Raw genomic sequence first — 16722 nt, 5'->3', positions numbered from 1 at the left:
CACAGGGTAACAAAGACTAATGTATTTAGCATCTGGGCACATAACACAAATGGGTAAGGATACCAGTCTACAACAGTATGAATTATTTACTTGTGGCAAATTGGAGAATTATTGTTTTTAAATGTCAAAGCTCAAAAACATTGTGTGGATCAAATAAAACTTTGAGCCACTGATTTGAGGTTTGTTCTGAAATTGTTTTATCCATTCATTCACAAGGAATTATTAAGCCCCTACGTGGGACTCCATACAGTATACATGGCACACTGCTAAGTACTTGGGAATTTTTTAGAAAGTCCTGACGATCACTTTCAGTGGAATCTCATTTTCTTTCAACTGCACTATTCTTTTCAGTTCCTATGACCTCAAGGTCTTTCATATGGTCAGGTCTCACTTCCCCCTGCAGGTCTCCTTTGAACACTTATTTACAACCGTAATTAAATGAAAGTTCATGCAATGTCCTCCTTGTTTAGCATTTGTCTTCCCTACTATTCTCAAAGCCTCTGGAAAGCAAGGGCCATGACTGTCCCATTCATTTCTATAGGTCCTCTGCACACAGTATCAAACACTTAATACAATCTCAATTAATAATCCCTTCCAAGGAGTCAAAGAGAGAGCAGACAAGTAAAATGGTGACTGACAAGTTTGGCTGGGGGCCCTGTTACTGCAACAGGTGTAGGAAGGTCAAGGAGGGCTTGCTAGAACAATGATCTCCAAACTTTTTGATGGCACATCCCTCTCAGTATGAAAACTGGGCATTGCACCTCCAAGTATGTATGGATGCATGGATGCATGTATATATGCATAAGTTAAATGCATTAAATACAAGTATTGTTGCACTAAAATACATACTGTGAAATACTAAAATAGAACTTAATATGGTGTGAGGTACAGACAAAATACTATTTTTGAGGGATCAGTGTGATTCAATCTGCTTTGTTTTTTAAAATCTTGGTTAAATAGTTCATGGTATAGCCATTTGAAAGAGCAGATCTAAGTCAGTGTACTTCCATATGTGGTTTTAATGGTTATTTCTAGCTGAGAAAAATTCATTGTTTTAAAAGGAAGAACTACATCATTAGCTGCACTTACTAAATCATGATATACATTTTTAAATCCATCTACCAATTATGCAAAAGTTTTCCTTGAAATTCTTCTAGTATATTTCTATCTGCCTTGATGTCTTGGAAAGCGTTACTGTTTTTTTTTGTTTTTTTTTTTTAATTTGGTCTAAACCCTACTATAACTATCTCAAAGATTTTAAAATAAGGCAAAAAGGATCTTGTATTTAAGTCTGAATTGGTATGCAGAAATAGTTATTTTTTATTTTTATTTTAGAGAGGGACAGAGATAGAACGTGACCAGGGCAGAAGGGCAGCGGGAGAGAGAAAGAGAATCCCAAACAGCCCGACACAGGGCTCGATCCCACAATCGTGAGATCATGACCTGAGCCAAAACCAAGAGTTGGATACTTAACCAACTGAGCCACCCACGCACACCAGAAATAGTTTTTTTTAAGTAAATAAAATAAATAAAAGACGCACTAATATCTATCTTGCTGAGGACACAATAATGGAAATATTTCCAAAGAGTCCCTCCAAAAATGCTCTGTCCATCACGTACTTTTTCCCTTTGCTGATTGCAGTTACTTTCTCACTCATTCAAATGTTACCCTTACCTCAGAAGGACAGGTTGTGCTTAGTTTTTCAAATATATCTGCTAGGTAAGAACCTGCTAAATATGTACAGACACTTCTCTTCACATGGAGGATTAGCAAATGGGGAACATTTGTGTTTTGTTTTTTTTTTTTTGTAAAAGAAAAGGATATAAAGGGCTTTAGTCTGCAAACTTGTTTAAGTACTGTGTCATTACATAATCTACAAATATGATGCTTATGATGATTTGTCACCCAGTATTACCAGAATTCCATTACATTATCTAACATATGTAATCATCACAATTATATAACTTAATGTAATCCCGGTCTTTTTTAACCAGCCATGCCTAAAATTCCATGGGCAGAAAGGAGACCAGTGATTCTTCCAACACTTCGAAGACTTCTGGGTAAGACTGATTCTTCTCCTCATCTCTTCCATTGGATGCTCTATTTAACACTTTCAGTATCCTGGGCTTTAAGCACCTGTGAGCATAAATTTGATCAACAAAATCCATGACCTCCAGCAGCACCCAGTTTAGCCAGGGACAGACATGAATGCATCCAGAACCATCTGAGATTTGAGGAGGATTTGCTTAGTTCTCTTTGTTGGGGTAGGGCTCTTTCCAGGAGTAGAGACATGAGAGCCAGGTGACGTAGTGACTATTCTAATCCTATGAGGGAAGACCTCTCCTTATCTTCCAGTCAATGAAATGGCAACACACAACTGTCACTGGTCACTTGGGTAAATTCCTTTACCTAACATTTTTTTTCATTAGTTTTAGCTCAGTTCAACAATCGAAGTGTAAGCATGGGTTCTGTGCTGAGCGAAAAGCTGGGGATTAAAATGAGTAAAATAATTCCTGGCCTCAGGAAATCAGTCAGTTGGGTAGAGAAGCAAGATAACAGTCAATTGCAAAATATGGTGCTGACAGATCTAACCACAAGGTGCTTCAGGAGCCCAGAGGAGAGAAATGCAGCTGGAAAGAAAAGTTTACTGGAAGACTGGTAGTTGAGCGGTGTCTTAAAGGAGCACAAGTAACACTAAAAGTATTTTTTTTCTGTTTAAAACAAAGCCTGTACAATGTATAGCCATTTCTTGCCTCAATACTCACACTGCTTCAGTATTTTATTGCTGAAATATATAACAAACTTCATGGTTGGGTAAATTTTAGACATTTTTGCATAAATATAGATATTAAAACAGCCTTTTTCAAAGCTACTGCATTTCAGGTAGTCAAACTATTGAATTAGCTAGTGGCTAGTACTCCAGATACAGACCTGGTTCTTCTGAGGAAAGACACTACTTCCTTGACAATTTTCTATGATAAAAAGGCAATGACAAACTCAAACAGGGAATGGGAATACTAATTTGGAAAAGGAGTGCCAAATGTTGTAGCACCATCAGACACCTTAAGTCTGAAGCTAAATGAGCTCAAAGTCATAAACACTCCATTCCATAGAGCCCTCAAAGTGGCCATGACCATGAGTTGAGACTGTGCTCATCAGAATTGGCCTAGAAGTTGTCAATCATCACAGAAGAGACTCAATGTATACAATAATCAGAAAGAAGAAAAATAAATTAAGGAACAGATATACTAGTGATCATTTTACAGCAATAATTTTATACCTATTTCAATTCTTTAAAAGTTTTATTTATTTATTTTGAGAGAGAGCATGAGCAGGGGAAGGGCAGAGAGAGAGGGAGAGAGAGAGAATCCCAAGCAGGCTCCGCACTGTCAGTGCTGAGCCCGATGTGGGGCTCAACATGAGGCTCAAACTCATGAACCTGATTTCATGACCTGAGTCCAAACCATGAGTCAGCTGTTTAACCAACTGAGCCACCCAGGTGCCTCTTCCAATTTTTTAAAGAGGGAAAACAAGGGGCGCCTGGGTGGCTCAGTCAGTTAAGTGTCCGAATCTTGATTTTGGCTCATGTCATAATCTCATGGTTCCTGAGACAGGGTTTGTGCAGTCAGCATGGAGTCGGGTTGAGATTCTCTGTCCCCCTCTCTCTCTCTGCCCCTTCCCTGTTCATGTTTTCTCTCTCTCATTCTCTCTAAAAATAAATTAATTTTTTTAAAAAAGGAGGGAAAACTAGCTTTATAGAAAATGCTACACTGCCAACCCTGAGATCAGCTTACTCTTTAAGGGAGCTACACCTTTCCTTTTTTTTTTTTTTTTTTTTTTTTAATATTTATTCATTTTTGAAAGAGTGTGTGAGCAGGGGAGGGGCAGAGAGAGGGGGACAGAGAACGGAAGGGGGCTCTGTGCTGACAGCAGTGAGCCAGATATGGGGCTCGAACTCAGAAACTGTGAGATCATGACCTGAGCTGAAGTCAGATGCTCAACCAACTGACCAACCCAGATGCCTGGGAGCTACACCTTTTTCTAATGAACAGAAAGAACATATCTTCATTATTACCTTTGGCAAAAAGACGACTACACACACATACACACACCAGTAGAATTGAAGGTCCTCGTTTCCTGAGTAGTTGTGTGTCGTTTCAAAAAATTTTAATGTCGGGGCACCCGGGTGGCTCAGTCGGTTAAGCATCCAACTTTGGCTCAGGTCATGATCTCACAGTTGTGAGTTCAAGCCCCGCAGTGGGCTCTGTGCTGACAGCTCAGAACCTGGAGCCTGCCTCAGATTCTATCTGTCTCTCTCTCTCTCTCTCTGCCCCTTCCCTGCTCATGCTCTGTCTCTCAAAAATAAACGTTAAAAAAATTTTTAAAAAAATTTAATGTCTGACAGTTAAGCAAGCAGGTTGAATTTATAGTGTAGCTGTTAATGTATTATTGCCATAATTTAACATAACTACCAAAACATAAACATCAAGGTCAATCATCCTGAAGTTTTCTTTCCAGAACATAGTTAAACCCCCAAACAAGCAGACTGGCTTGACTTTGTTCTCTTGTTCAATTTAAGTTTTGCACCACTTCACTCATCTCACTAGAAGATGAACAAGGAAAATGCCTCTACCATTCACCGAGTCAATTTGGTTACTATCCCTTATCCATAAATGGCCAAGTCCAAACTGCCTTAGAATCAATCATTAGCAGACCTTCAGATTACTTCCAACACATTATCTGATCCCTATCACATCCTTCAAGATCTGACTCAAATTCACTGCCTCCTTATTAATCCCACACTGTGACATCTCCTATAGAAGAATTTCACATCTCTTTCACAAAAGCTACTTGCCTTGTGTATCTTCCCCTAACATTATGAACTTTTTTTTAAAACAATCACTCCAAAATAAACCTGTTTCTCTAACAGAACACTGGGGTTGGAAAGGACTTTAGATGTCATCTAATTCTTACTACACAACAGACAAATCTTCTCTACAGTTCTGATTACTATTTGAATACCACCATTGATAAGAAAATGGCTCTTAAATACACTATTCCACTCATAAAAAGTCAAATTATTAGGACATCCATCCTTAAGTTTTTATTGCACCATCCAAACACAAAATAATAGTTATGTTAGCTACTATTATTTTACTTAGGACAGGTTTATCTTCTCTACCAGATTATAATTTGAGTAATTTTATATTAGTTTATTTTTAATTATAAGGCCATTGTTAATTATTTAAAATCTACAGACAAGAGGTGCCTGGCTGGCTCAGTTGGTAGAGCGTGCAACTCTTGATTTCAGGTTCCACAATGGGTGTACAGATTACTTAAAAATAAAATCTTAAAAAAAAAAATTAAAAATTAAAATCTACAGACAAGTTGTAAATAAAACAAAAGTGATTCTAAAATCTAATAGCAACAAACAAGTCTGTGTTTGGGGTTAATTCTTTAGTATTTTTTTCTATGTATTATATAAAACGCAACTCAGCACAGCATATACAACATGTATGCATACTGTGTTTCATTGTGAGCACTGTTCTACATTTTTTTGAAAACAGGCTTTTAATATTTGTACAACATACAATCTCATGACTAGGTCATAATTCATGTAGCCATTTCCCTGTTGTGGAACATACCTGTAGTTTCCCATTTCTCTCCATTCCACAGGAGCACCTGACGTGATGTGATAAATCATTCACAGAATCACTAGGTAACTTAACTACTGGTAGATTTCTAAAACTGGGACTGTGGGATCAAAGAATACGAATATTTTTAGCACTAATGATACACGTACCAGGTGTGTTCTCGCTTGCTTTACTCCCGTTTCAGAGTTTCTGCTTCACAGGACATTCTGAATAGGTTGATAAGTCAAATGACCTCTGTGTTCCACAACCACATCTGATGGGACCATGGGTAAGTGCCAACCCAGAATTTACCATCAGAGTCTCTCTCCAAGGCATCAGTAGTTGGGACTTTGTTTCTGCTGGGCACTGGGCCTAGAAAGTGGTATAATCGAGACTTGGGGTGGCCCTGCTTTCCGCCATCCAGAGATGCAGAAGAGGTCATCTGAGGGAGATAAAGTGTAAGTATGTTGGCTCCAGGCTCCTCTGAGGCCTGGATAAGTGTACTGTGCCTTGTTTCTATACAACCCTTTTTTAAGTTAGAGTGGGATTCTTCTATCCTTTGTAACAAAATGTTCCCTAAGATAATGCATATTATCAAATTATTTTCCAAAAAGTTTTATCAATTTACACTTTCATCTGAAGTGACACTGTCATCTGAAATAAATAAGGGTGCCAATCCAAAATACAACCATTCAGGAAATTTTTGCCAGTGCAATAAAGGAATATTTATTTTGTGTATTTCTTTGATTGCCAGTTATATAAAACTTTCTTTTCATGTACTAGTTATTTGTGTTTCTTTCTTTTGGAAATGTCTGTTCATGTTCTTTGACAATTACTCACTACCTATGGGCTTCTTAAAGATAGTAAAACTTAGTAATTCTCTCTCCATCTCTTTGGAATCTTATTTCTCTACCTCCTCAGCTATTGCAGTATTTAAGTCTCCTAGGTTGTTTTGTTTTTGTTTTTGCTTAGGTTAAATTTTCTAGTCAAAGAAAACTGAGCATAAAAGCTACGAATATAGGATTGAAGCCAAAATGGATTGGGGTTTTAACTCCAGTTTATCATTTAATTATTAGCAAACTTGAAAAGAGTATTTATCTCATAACAAGTTTTATTTGTTCAACGGGGATAAATTCCATTTATCTCAACTGTGTGCTAAAGATTAAATGAAATGATGGGGCACCTGGATGGTTCAGTTGGTTAAGTGTCCAACTCTTGATTTTGCCTCAAGTCAAGACCTTACAGTTCATGGGTTCAAGCCCTGTATCAGGATTTGAGCTGACACATGGAGCCTGCTTGGGATTCTCTCTCTCTGCCCTTCCCCCGCTTGTGTTCTCCCTCTCTCAAAATAAATAAACTTAAAAAAGAAAAAAAAAGATTAAATGAGATGATGAATACACTTTGCATTGTTTGACACACACAGAAAAGCACTAAAAGTTGGAACAATGCAGTAACAGTAATTGTACTGTAAATGCATTTAAACTTGCTTGAACTAATGTGCTTTGCAGACATAGAAAACAGCTATGTAGAAGCAGCACAAACACAGGTTCCATAGCTTAAGTTGTTTGAGCAATTTGATCCCAATGCTCATGTGCCCTGTCGTAGGTGTGAGATAGAGATCATGAACCTGCTGAGCCCTCATATTTCATGCAGAATGGCCCTCAAATGCAAGCAAAGTAATTATTTCATCTCCTACCCAGAGCAAAGCAGTAGCAATCTCTTCCAAACCTGGGAACAAACAAAACACACACTAGGTTAAACTCAATGAAAGAGTTGATCTCCAAAGCAATGCCTTCCTAAGCAAATTCTCAAGGACTTTTTTTTTTTTTTTTTTTTTTTTTGCTCTGTGCAAGTTTTACTCTGTGCTGACTTTAGTGTCTAAATATCAAGAGTAAGATGTGACAACTATATTGTGATGACGATGATAGGAGGAGAAAAATTCTGCCCACCTCGGATGAAGAAGATGATGAAGATAAAGATGCAAAAGAACAATTTAGGCTGTCTTGGATATTATTCCTTCCAGTGTTTCCATCACTTAAACTGTCAGTTATATTTCTAGACTACAAAACTGAAGATCTACTCTCAGAATATCTAAAACTATTCAAAGTTCTTCATTCTTTACAGGATAGAGTAAAAACTTCTACGCAAGCCAAGACCTCCACTCTCAAATCCCAACCCTACCTCAGCTCACATTCTGCACTCAGCTTTCTAGGCCTATCTGCCTCCCTGCTTTTGCTGCCTCAGACCAGAATTCCCAGCCCACTCCACCTGCACGGTCAATTATCTGCTCCTCTGTCCCTGGTATACCTCCTCCATCACCAACCACAATGAATGCAATAGATTGGTTAACAAATTATTGACTGAGCACCTGTGAGCACAGACCATGTCTAATCAAGTTCTTCATCCAGAATCTAGCAAGGCCAAATGAGCACGCAAAAAGCGTTCTTTTGGAGGTAATGGGTATGTTTATGGCACAGATTGTGGCAACGATTTCACAACTGTATACTTATCTCCAAACCTCAAGTTGTATATATGTACAGCTCTATGTCAATTGTACCTCAATAAAGTCTTTTTTATTTTTTTAATTTCTGTAAATGTTTAATTTTGAGAGACAGAGACACAGACAGAGTGCAAGTGGAGGAGGGCAGAGAGAGAGAGGGAGACATAGAATCCGAAGCAGGCTCCAGGCTCTGAGCTGTCAGCACAGAGCCTAATGCAGAACTTGAACCCACAAACCGTGAGATCATGACCTGAGCCAAAGTCAGACGCTCAACTGACTGACCACCCAGGCATCACTCAGTAAAGCCTTTCTTAAACAACAAAAGTGTTTGCTGAATAAATGAATGTGAGAGATGAATGAATGAATATATGTGAGGGGTGAGAATGATGGGAGAGATCAAAGAGAAATGTACTCTATAGAGAGAAGTACTCCTGGGCTTTCACTGCTAAACAGAAGCAAATATTTCAACATTGATGGGATTATTACCAATGCCTCTTAGAGAATATCACAACTATCACCATCATGTTTAGCACTAAATGGGGTTTTCAATATTACCTCCTTTAATATTCATGATAATTCCCTAAGTTCTAACTAATGGGGGAAGGGGTTTCAAGAAGTTAAGTAACTTGCCTAGAAACTTCCACATAGCCAGTATGAGAGATGGCAGAAAATCTAGGCTGCTTGTGCTCTAAACCACTGTACTGAATGCCTTCCCATGCTAACAAAGTAAACTCTGACTTTGGAAAAGACAACATGCAGTGTGCTTTTGGAGCACTACATGACCATGATATGATCCTGATAGGCTTTCCTCAATTTTCTCCTGAATGAAGTGGGGATAACACACCCCCACTCCACTGAATTGTTCTGGATTTAAAAAAAAAAATTTTTTTAAATGTTTATTCTTGAGAGAGAGAGACAGACAGAGCATGAGTGGGCGAGAGGCAGAGAGAGAGAGAGAGGGAGACACAGAATCCCAGGCAGGCTCCAGGCTCTGAGCTATCAGCACAGAGCCCGAAGTGAGGCTCGAACTCACGAACCCTGAGATCATGACCCAAGCGGAAGTCGGACATTTAAATGACTGAGTAACCCAGGCGCCCCATGCTGGCTGGCTTCTTATCATTTGTGTCTCAGCTTCATGAGACCTCCCCAGATAAACATTTCCTGATAAACCAATCTGAAGTTTGCTGCACTAAAATCCCTCAACACATCAAGGTTTTGTCTTCACATTCTCGTCACTAGTTGAAATTAACATTGTTCATTTATTATCTATCTCCCCCTCTACTATTTTCCACTAAAGTCCTTGCCCTTTGTGTTCTGTGCCCTATCCTCCACACTTGCAATACTGCCTAGCAGAGAGTAAGTGCTCAATAAATGTTTGATAACTGAATGCAAAGTTAAAAATGATGACAGTAACACAAAGAAAGAAAGAATCAATAGGCAGCAGGATGGTTCTGGGCAAGGGGAAGCAAGTGGTTGGGGTGGTGGGAAGCTGAGGAAAGGAAGACCAGGTAAGTAATCCCAGGTTCTATGGCTCCAGCAATGTTCAAAGAGGATGCATTAGCTCACATCAGAAATATACTATCCAGACGACAAGTGTGCCCTCGAGTGGAACTATATTTGTCATTCAGGCTGTCTTTCCCCACCTGCTCTGGGCTCCACAATCACTAAGCAACATTCCGATCCTTACTTTCCTTCTGCTACAGATACGGATGTGAGGAAGCGAACATGCAAACTAAAAAACACAAACATCTAGTTGGCTTGGAAGTTACAGTTCTCATTTAAATGCCTAAAGTTCTCAAAAAGCTGTACCTGTTTCTTATGACCTTGGTTACTAAGGAATCATCTTTCAAAGCTGCTCTTCCTCTGGGCATACTGAAAATTGCACCTGTGAGATGTTAGGGTGACACCCCAATGTTCTGCTCCTCATAAGGCTAACAACGTAGGAAGTCAGCTGATTTTACCCTGTATCTTTGCATTCAACATGTAACGCTCAACATTAGCTGTTTCTGCAACCGAGTTTTGTGACCCTGGATATGTGGCTTAATGTTTATGGGCCTCAGATTCTTCTCTATAAAATGAGAGCTGTAAAACAAGATGATCATGACAGATCCTCAAAATAGGTGGCAAGATGTGAAAATTATGTGAAAGTATGTGCAAATACACATCTAGCAATATATACTAGGGATCAAAAAAATCCAATATATTCCATCTGTTTGCCTTATGGAAATACACCTTGTCTCATGACTTTATTAATCTGAACACAGGACCAGAAAATTGGTATGAATGAATGAATGAATGAATAAATAAATAAAAACACAGGATTTAAACAGAGAAGGAGGAAGCAAAGGAAGGAAGGAAAGAAAACAACTCCTTAGAAGGGAAGTCAGTAACTGAACACATTTGTTACAAAAGAACAATTAGCCTCAGAGTGGGGGTTATTTGTAAAATATGGAACTTTTCTAAGAGTAAGGTATTGCTAGACACCCTCAACACAGCTCCATTAAAGCCATTCCCAGATCTGAAGTGGTCACACAAAACCATTCCAAGGATGGGCTGCTGCCTCCATAGACCCATTCATTCCCAGTTCATACAAAGTTTGCCTTTTTACTCTACAGAAGCACAGAAGCTGTTACAAGCACAGAAGAGGAAGCATCTCAGAAGCAGAGCAGCTGATAATCAAAACTATGGCACACTCAGAGAAAAATCCCGCCAAATGCAACCACTTTTGAGCCGTGGCTTTTGGGTGACCTTACATCATTCACATACCCACTTTCGAGGCTTCCCATCCTGTAGTTCTATATCTAACACAAATACAAAATTTTACTGGTGCATAAAATCAATTCATTCTATGCATTTCTAAAATTTTTTTTTTTTTCAACGTTTTTTATTTATTTTTGGGACAGAGAGAGACAGAGCATGAACGGGGGAGGGGCAGAGAGAGAGGGAGACACAGAATCGGAAACAGGCTCCAGGCTCCGAGCCATCAGCCCAGAGCCTGACGCGGGGCTCGAACTCACGGACCGCGAGATCGTGACCTGGCTGAAGTCGGACGCTTAACCGACTGCGCCACCCAGGCGCCCCTCATTCTATGCATTTCTTAAGACCATGACAGTATGGGATTGTTGGAGAGGATAAAAGAGGAAAAACTTCAGTACATCTATTTTTAAATGTCATGTAACCTGCAAACAGCTTCAACACTGAAAACATGTGAACACAGCATCAGTAATGACAGCCTCTGCAGTTTCTCTTCCACTTCAAATCCCTAGTGTTCCATCAGCTGAGGCAGCTCAAGGCCCAAATGCGCCAAAACGGCCCAAAAGAATTCACTTCAAAGAATGGATTCTAAACCTGTACTTCAAAAGCAAAGAGACTCAGTTGAGAAGTTAGAAAGAATGTGGCAATAAAATAAAGGAGGAAAAAATGTAAGCATCTAAGTGCTATTTATTAGCTCTGTAGTCTACCTGTCCAAATAGAGGTGAAGTCAAGCAGCATCCCAGCATATATTATGGAAGCAGCAGAAAGACGTGCCTGCCCCTGAACCAGAAGTGAGTTGATTTGCTGTCTATTCAGACCGTTATGGGTTTGAATCAGAACAAGCACTTTATTCAGAGTTTCCGATTCGTCATCCATTTAATACTTTTATAAGAAGTAACTGCAAATGGGGGCTAACAAATGTTATAAACTTGCCATTTAGTGAAACCTTAAGCTATACTGAAGGACTGAAAAGCATCACACCATCAGAGTTTGAAAAGTTGGAAGGTAGCGCAGAAATCAGGGAAACCTCACACCTCTTCCCACCCTCAGGCAAGGACGGTGAGAACCAGAAGGCAAGGCTTGGCAGCAGACCCAAGAAGGGAGTACAGTCTGAACTCATTACCACAAGACTGTGGACACCATTTATGAATGGAAGCAAACACCTCAGCCCCGGTGATAAGAAACAGCAGGTCCAAACACCACCGCCCTGTGAGCGACCTCGCGATCTGGGGTCATGCACCCCTGCCCTTCGGGTGTGCTGGTAGGAATCTCAAGTTCTCTGGGAGTGTCCCAGCCACCAGCCCCTCTTCAGTAATTTAGAAAGTGCAGCCCTAATTTTCTTGTCAGTGGCTGGCAGAAGAGAATTTTCAACACATTTGAACACACTCGTGGCTTTATTAATTATTACTCAAAAAACCCAGTAAGGGGTGATAGTAACACATATGCTTATAAGTGAAAATAAATGACCCAAGTGCCTGCCAACACCCATAAAACGCTGACATGAATCCCCACTTAAAGAAAACCAGTCTTAGAACTTTAACTCAGTAACAATAAAAATGGTGAAGACGTTCACAAACACTAGAGAACTTGAGAAGTGCACAGATTTATCCAGCCCATCGCACTGGTTGAGGTAACCACACCCCAGGCACATGGAGGCTCAAACCCTTCACACTCATTTACTCAAAGCCTCTTCTAGGTTTTTAAGGTAAAGTAACTAAAACAACACGAACACCCTAAAAACAGACACTTTTATATTATTTCATCCCCCCCCCAACTTACATTGCTTGTAGGTGTTTTTATGGGTGAAAATTTCACCCCAATAATACAAGATTAGCTTAAAATTTCTTGCACGTGCTCCTAAGGAAAATTTCAGGCAGACAGGCATCTGTTAATTATTGAAAAAGATGCTTTTTAGAGCTAGTATGTATCTCATTTAATTTTTCATAGTAAAAACAATAATACTGTATATAGATCAGTAAATGCAAAAGAATGTAAGAATTTTAAAGTCAACTACACTTAATACCAAGAACCCATAACTAGCAGTCAGGCCTAAAATCCTGTTCTTGAAGTAAGACCAGGAGTCCTTGACCAACACAAGGTTATCTAATTTTATACTATCATTTAAAAAAGAAAACCAAACAAGATTCGGTCTAATAGCAATGACCTTTCCTAGCTCTCTGGGCAGCCAGTGACCCACTGACATGAATGTCTAAGATGACAGCAAAACAGTGCAATTAAAAGGACTCATGCTGCATAAGCAAAAAGCTTTTCTTTGCAACCCTTCCTATATCAAATAAAAATGGCAGACCTAGCCAGACTCGCAGAGCCCTGGTGCTATGGTTTAAATGACAGAAAAACACAAAAGGAGTATCTAGAGTACAGACAGCACTCTTTTTGTTTCTCACTTTTATATTTTAGGGCACTGTTTTGGGGAAGGGGATACAATGCTGCTTTACAAAGGACAGAGAACTCCCTTGTTTGAGCTACCAACCTCTTATAGCCACACAGAAAAATGTCAGTCATCCATTTGTTAGCACCAAAATCTCCTTCGACTGCTTACAATATGCACCACACATTTTAAGGGGATGTTGAACCAGAAAAACAAAGGAAGCCCTTGAAAAAGAAACCGATCTCCGAGCTTTGCCCCTGCCCTTATCACAGTGCCTGCATGCCTGCCGTTAAAGCACTGTCACATTGTTTCCACATGCTCAGGCCCTTGAAACTTGTGTAAAAGCATTGCAAAATAAAACTGCATCAACATCGCATTTCAAAACATGAGCTAGTAATGGTAGGGCAGTCATGTAGGTTAGAATAATTATTAATTAAATCATAACCTACAAACGCCCCTGACCTGAGACATTTTCTCATTTGACGAACAGGCATAGAACACGTTGTAGCCATGGGCGTATTTCAAAAAGAATATCGGTGTAATTCACTCTTAGAAACCGCTAAAAATGATTGTCTCTTTGCCACTCTCAGGGGTCATAACATAATTTCACAGGCACAAAAAATTTTAACTGATTAAAAAAATAATTCATTTTCCCACCGACCGGATATTGTGTAGGCATAATTGAGCTGCTTAAATTCAATACAACAGAAGTGTGTAACACGCTGGAGATTTGTTCCAGAAGAGCTTACAGCTCCCTTTCCTTGGACCACATGGAGATACTGCCCCACACCAAACGTAGTACAAACTGGATACACAGTACTAGGCTTACTTACCTTATAAAAGCTGAATTTTTTCCTCTTGATTAGAAGTCACAAATGGTTTAAGTAAAACTCCCTTCATTTGTTCTTCCAGCGAGCCAAATCTAGCTTCCCATTAACCCAGTCCATTGCAGATAATTTCACACAGCACACGCTTCCCAGTTCCCAGCCCAGCAAGGATAATCACATTCCAGCGGGGAGTGAACAGATGGTGGATTCCATGGTAACCAGCCCTCCTAAGGCGATTGGTAGAAGTGTGTGACTACAGCTTATTGGGTAACAATCACTGTCTTTGTGCTCCAGCCTTGCAAATCCTAAAGGAAGCAACATATAGCCACTCACATGCGCAAGGGCTTGCCTAGCAGGTGTTTGGCTATTTAAACAAGGCGATGCAGGCCAATTAAAAGCTTTTCCGAGAATCTACTCCTGGTGATTCAAAGTCCTACCATTTCAGATAGTGTCCACTGCTCATTCAGGGAGAAAGGTCACAAGAGGCTTAACTTGACAAATAGAAAATAACACTTGAAACTTAACCTGAAAATTCAAGATAAAGCATTCTAGAAATCTATGCTGTGGCAGCAAATCATTTTCTGATTTGCAATCCACGTGAGAAGTAAAACTGGTTTTGTATTTAGATTTTTTAAACAAATAGGACTTTTAAAATCTGTAAAACTACCTTAGTTTGAAAATAAGTTTTCAAAACCAGTTGTTTTACAAATGTGCATGTAATCATTTTTTAAAAATTTGTATACATTCATTTTTACTATATTTGTGGATTTCAGGTTGGAGGGATGGCTGTTGAATTTAAATTTTCCATTAGAGCCTTACCAAGTTATGGGATGGAAATCTCTTCATTATGTACTCTCTACAGGTTTGTTTCTGCAGCCACAAAAGTTAAATGCTGATTCAGCAGGAAAAGAGCTTTCCGTGAACGGGTGGTACTCAACGAATTAGAGAATAAGTCCTTGAAGGAGTAAAATGGCTGAAAACCAAATACTATTTCACACCAAAACCCACTATGAGAGGTAATGCACAAACCTAAAACAGATAAACTCAAATCACTCCAAAAATCTATCAGAAATAAATTTTTAGGGGCGCCTGGGTGGCTTGGTCGGTTAAGCATCTGACTTCAGCTCAGGTCATGATCTCACGGTCCGTGAGTTCGAGCCCCGCGTCAGGCTCTGTGTTGACAGCTCAGAGCCTGGAGCCTGTTTCGGATTCTGTGTCTCCCTCTCTCTGACCCTCCCCCGTTCATGCTCTGTCTCTCTCTGTCTCAAAAATAAATAAATGTTAAAAAAAAATTTTTTTTTAAAAGAAATAAATTTTTAAAAGATCAAAAAAAATCAAATAAATAATTAGGATAAGCCTAAGGTGAAAACAAAACAAAACTTGTAAGCTGTGACTAGATGTAGATATATTAATTACCTCCACAGTTATCTCCTATCTTAAATTTACGAGTTCTCTTCCAGGCATGAATATAAACGACACAAATATTGAAAGGAACCAGACAAAATTATTTGCAGATGATATGATTCTACCTGGAGAAAAATCAGAGAAATCAAGTAGGGTATTATTTATAGTACCAGAAGTTCAGTGAAATAGCCAAATATATCAATATAATACCTTTATAAGAGCAAAAAACTATCAGAATACCAATGAAAGGGGATTTCCTAACAATGGCAATGAATATACAATTCTCGGGAATATTATCAAGAAGTATGTGAGAACTACTTGGGTGGGGGGAAGAATGAACTCTTATCAGAAGGAGTAAAGGAAAACCTAGTATGTTGCTGAATACAAAGATCTATTTTAAAGATGCCAAGCTTTCCCAAATTACCACATAACCTAGTAGTAAAATTTCCAACGTACTTTAGAAAATAAATTTAACAAAGTAACTCTGACGTTTACTTGGATTTAAAAAGATGAAAATACCAAAGAAAATTCTATATGAGAAGAGTAATAATGGGCAAAATAACTATACCAAGTTTTAAAACATGTTATGAATATAATCTACTGATATGGCCCATATGTATAACTTCAGGAAAAACCTCTTTCCCATGGAGTTTCCTACTGAACATCTCTGCTTTGATGTTTAACAACTATCTCAAACATAAGCTCCCAAAACTCAACTTTTGATCGTCTCCCCAGACCTGCTCCTCTTGCATCATTCCTTGTTTTTGGAAATGGCAACTCCACTATTCCAAACTCAGGCTAAATGTCTGGGAGCCCATCTCTGACCCTTTTCTGACAACTTCACATCCAACCTGACAGCTCATGCCATGGGCTATTTCTTCCAATCTGGCCACTTCTTACCACCTGGTCTCTTTAATAACTTCCTAATTAAACTCTGCTTCCATCTCACCTCCTACAGGGCTATAAAACCTAAATGGATAATGTCAACTCTCTTCTCAAAACTGACTTTCCTGTTGCACTAAAAACGTCCCTTTCTAGAGGCACCTGGGTGGCTCAGTCAGTTAAGCGTCCAACTTCAGCTCAGGTCATAATCTCATGGTTCGTGGGTCCAAGCCCTGCTTCGGGCTCTGTGCTGACAGCTCAGATCCTGGAGCCTGCTTTGGATTCTGTGTCTCCATCGCTCTCTGCCTCTCCCCTGCTCATTCTCTGTCTCT

At 39.3% G+C, this 16722-nt stretch overlaps 1 protein-coding gene across 10 annotated transcripts in view; it reads right to left on the bottom strand.

Annotated features, from left to right (window-relative positions):
• FGD4 (FYVE, RhoGEF and PH domain containing 4) overlaps positions 1 to 16722 on the bottom strand; it is a 260303-nt gene that overhangs the window by 153175 nt on the left and 90406 nt on the right. For 2 of the 10 annotated variants that reach the window (XM_060657959.3, XM_060657956.3), the window contains exon 1: positions 14111 to 14698. The exons of 7 other annotated variants lie outside the window; for them this stretch is intronic. The gene's annotated coding sequence lies outside the window, so the exon portion shown is untranslated. Of the gene's footprint in view, positions 1 to 5804; positions 6077 to 14110; positions 14699 to 16722 lie in introns of those variants that run through there. One more of the 10 variants, XM_060657957.3, reaches the window with a different exon arrangement.

The sequence above is a fragment of the Panthera onca genome, chromosome B4 (genome assembly GCF_046562875.1).
Source record: "Panthera onca isolate mPanOnc1 chromosome B4, mPanOnc1 haplotype 2, whole genome shotgun sequence".
Taxonomy (NCBI): Eukaryota; Metazoa; Chordata; class Mammalia; order Carnivora; family Felidae; genus Panthera; species Panthera onca.
Note: the sequence above shows the minus strand (reverse complement) of the source record. Positions and strands in the feature narration are given on the sequence as shown.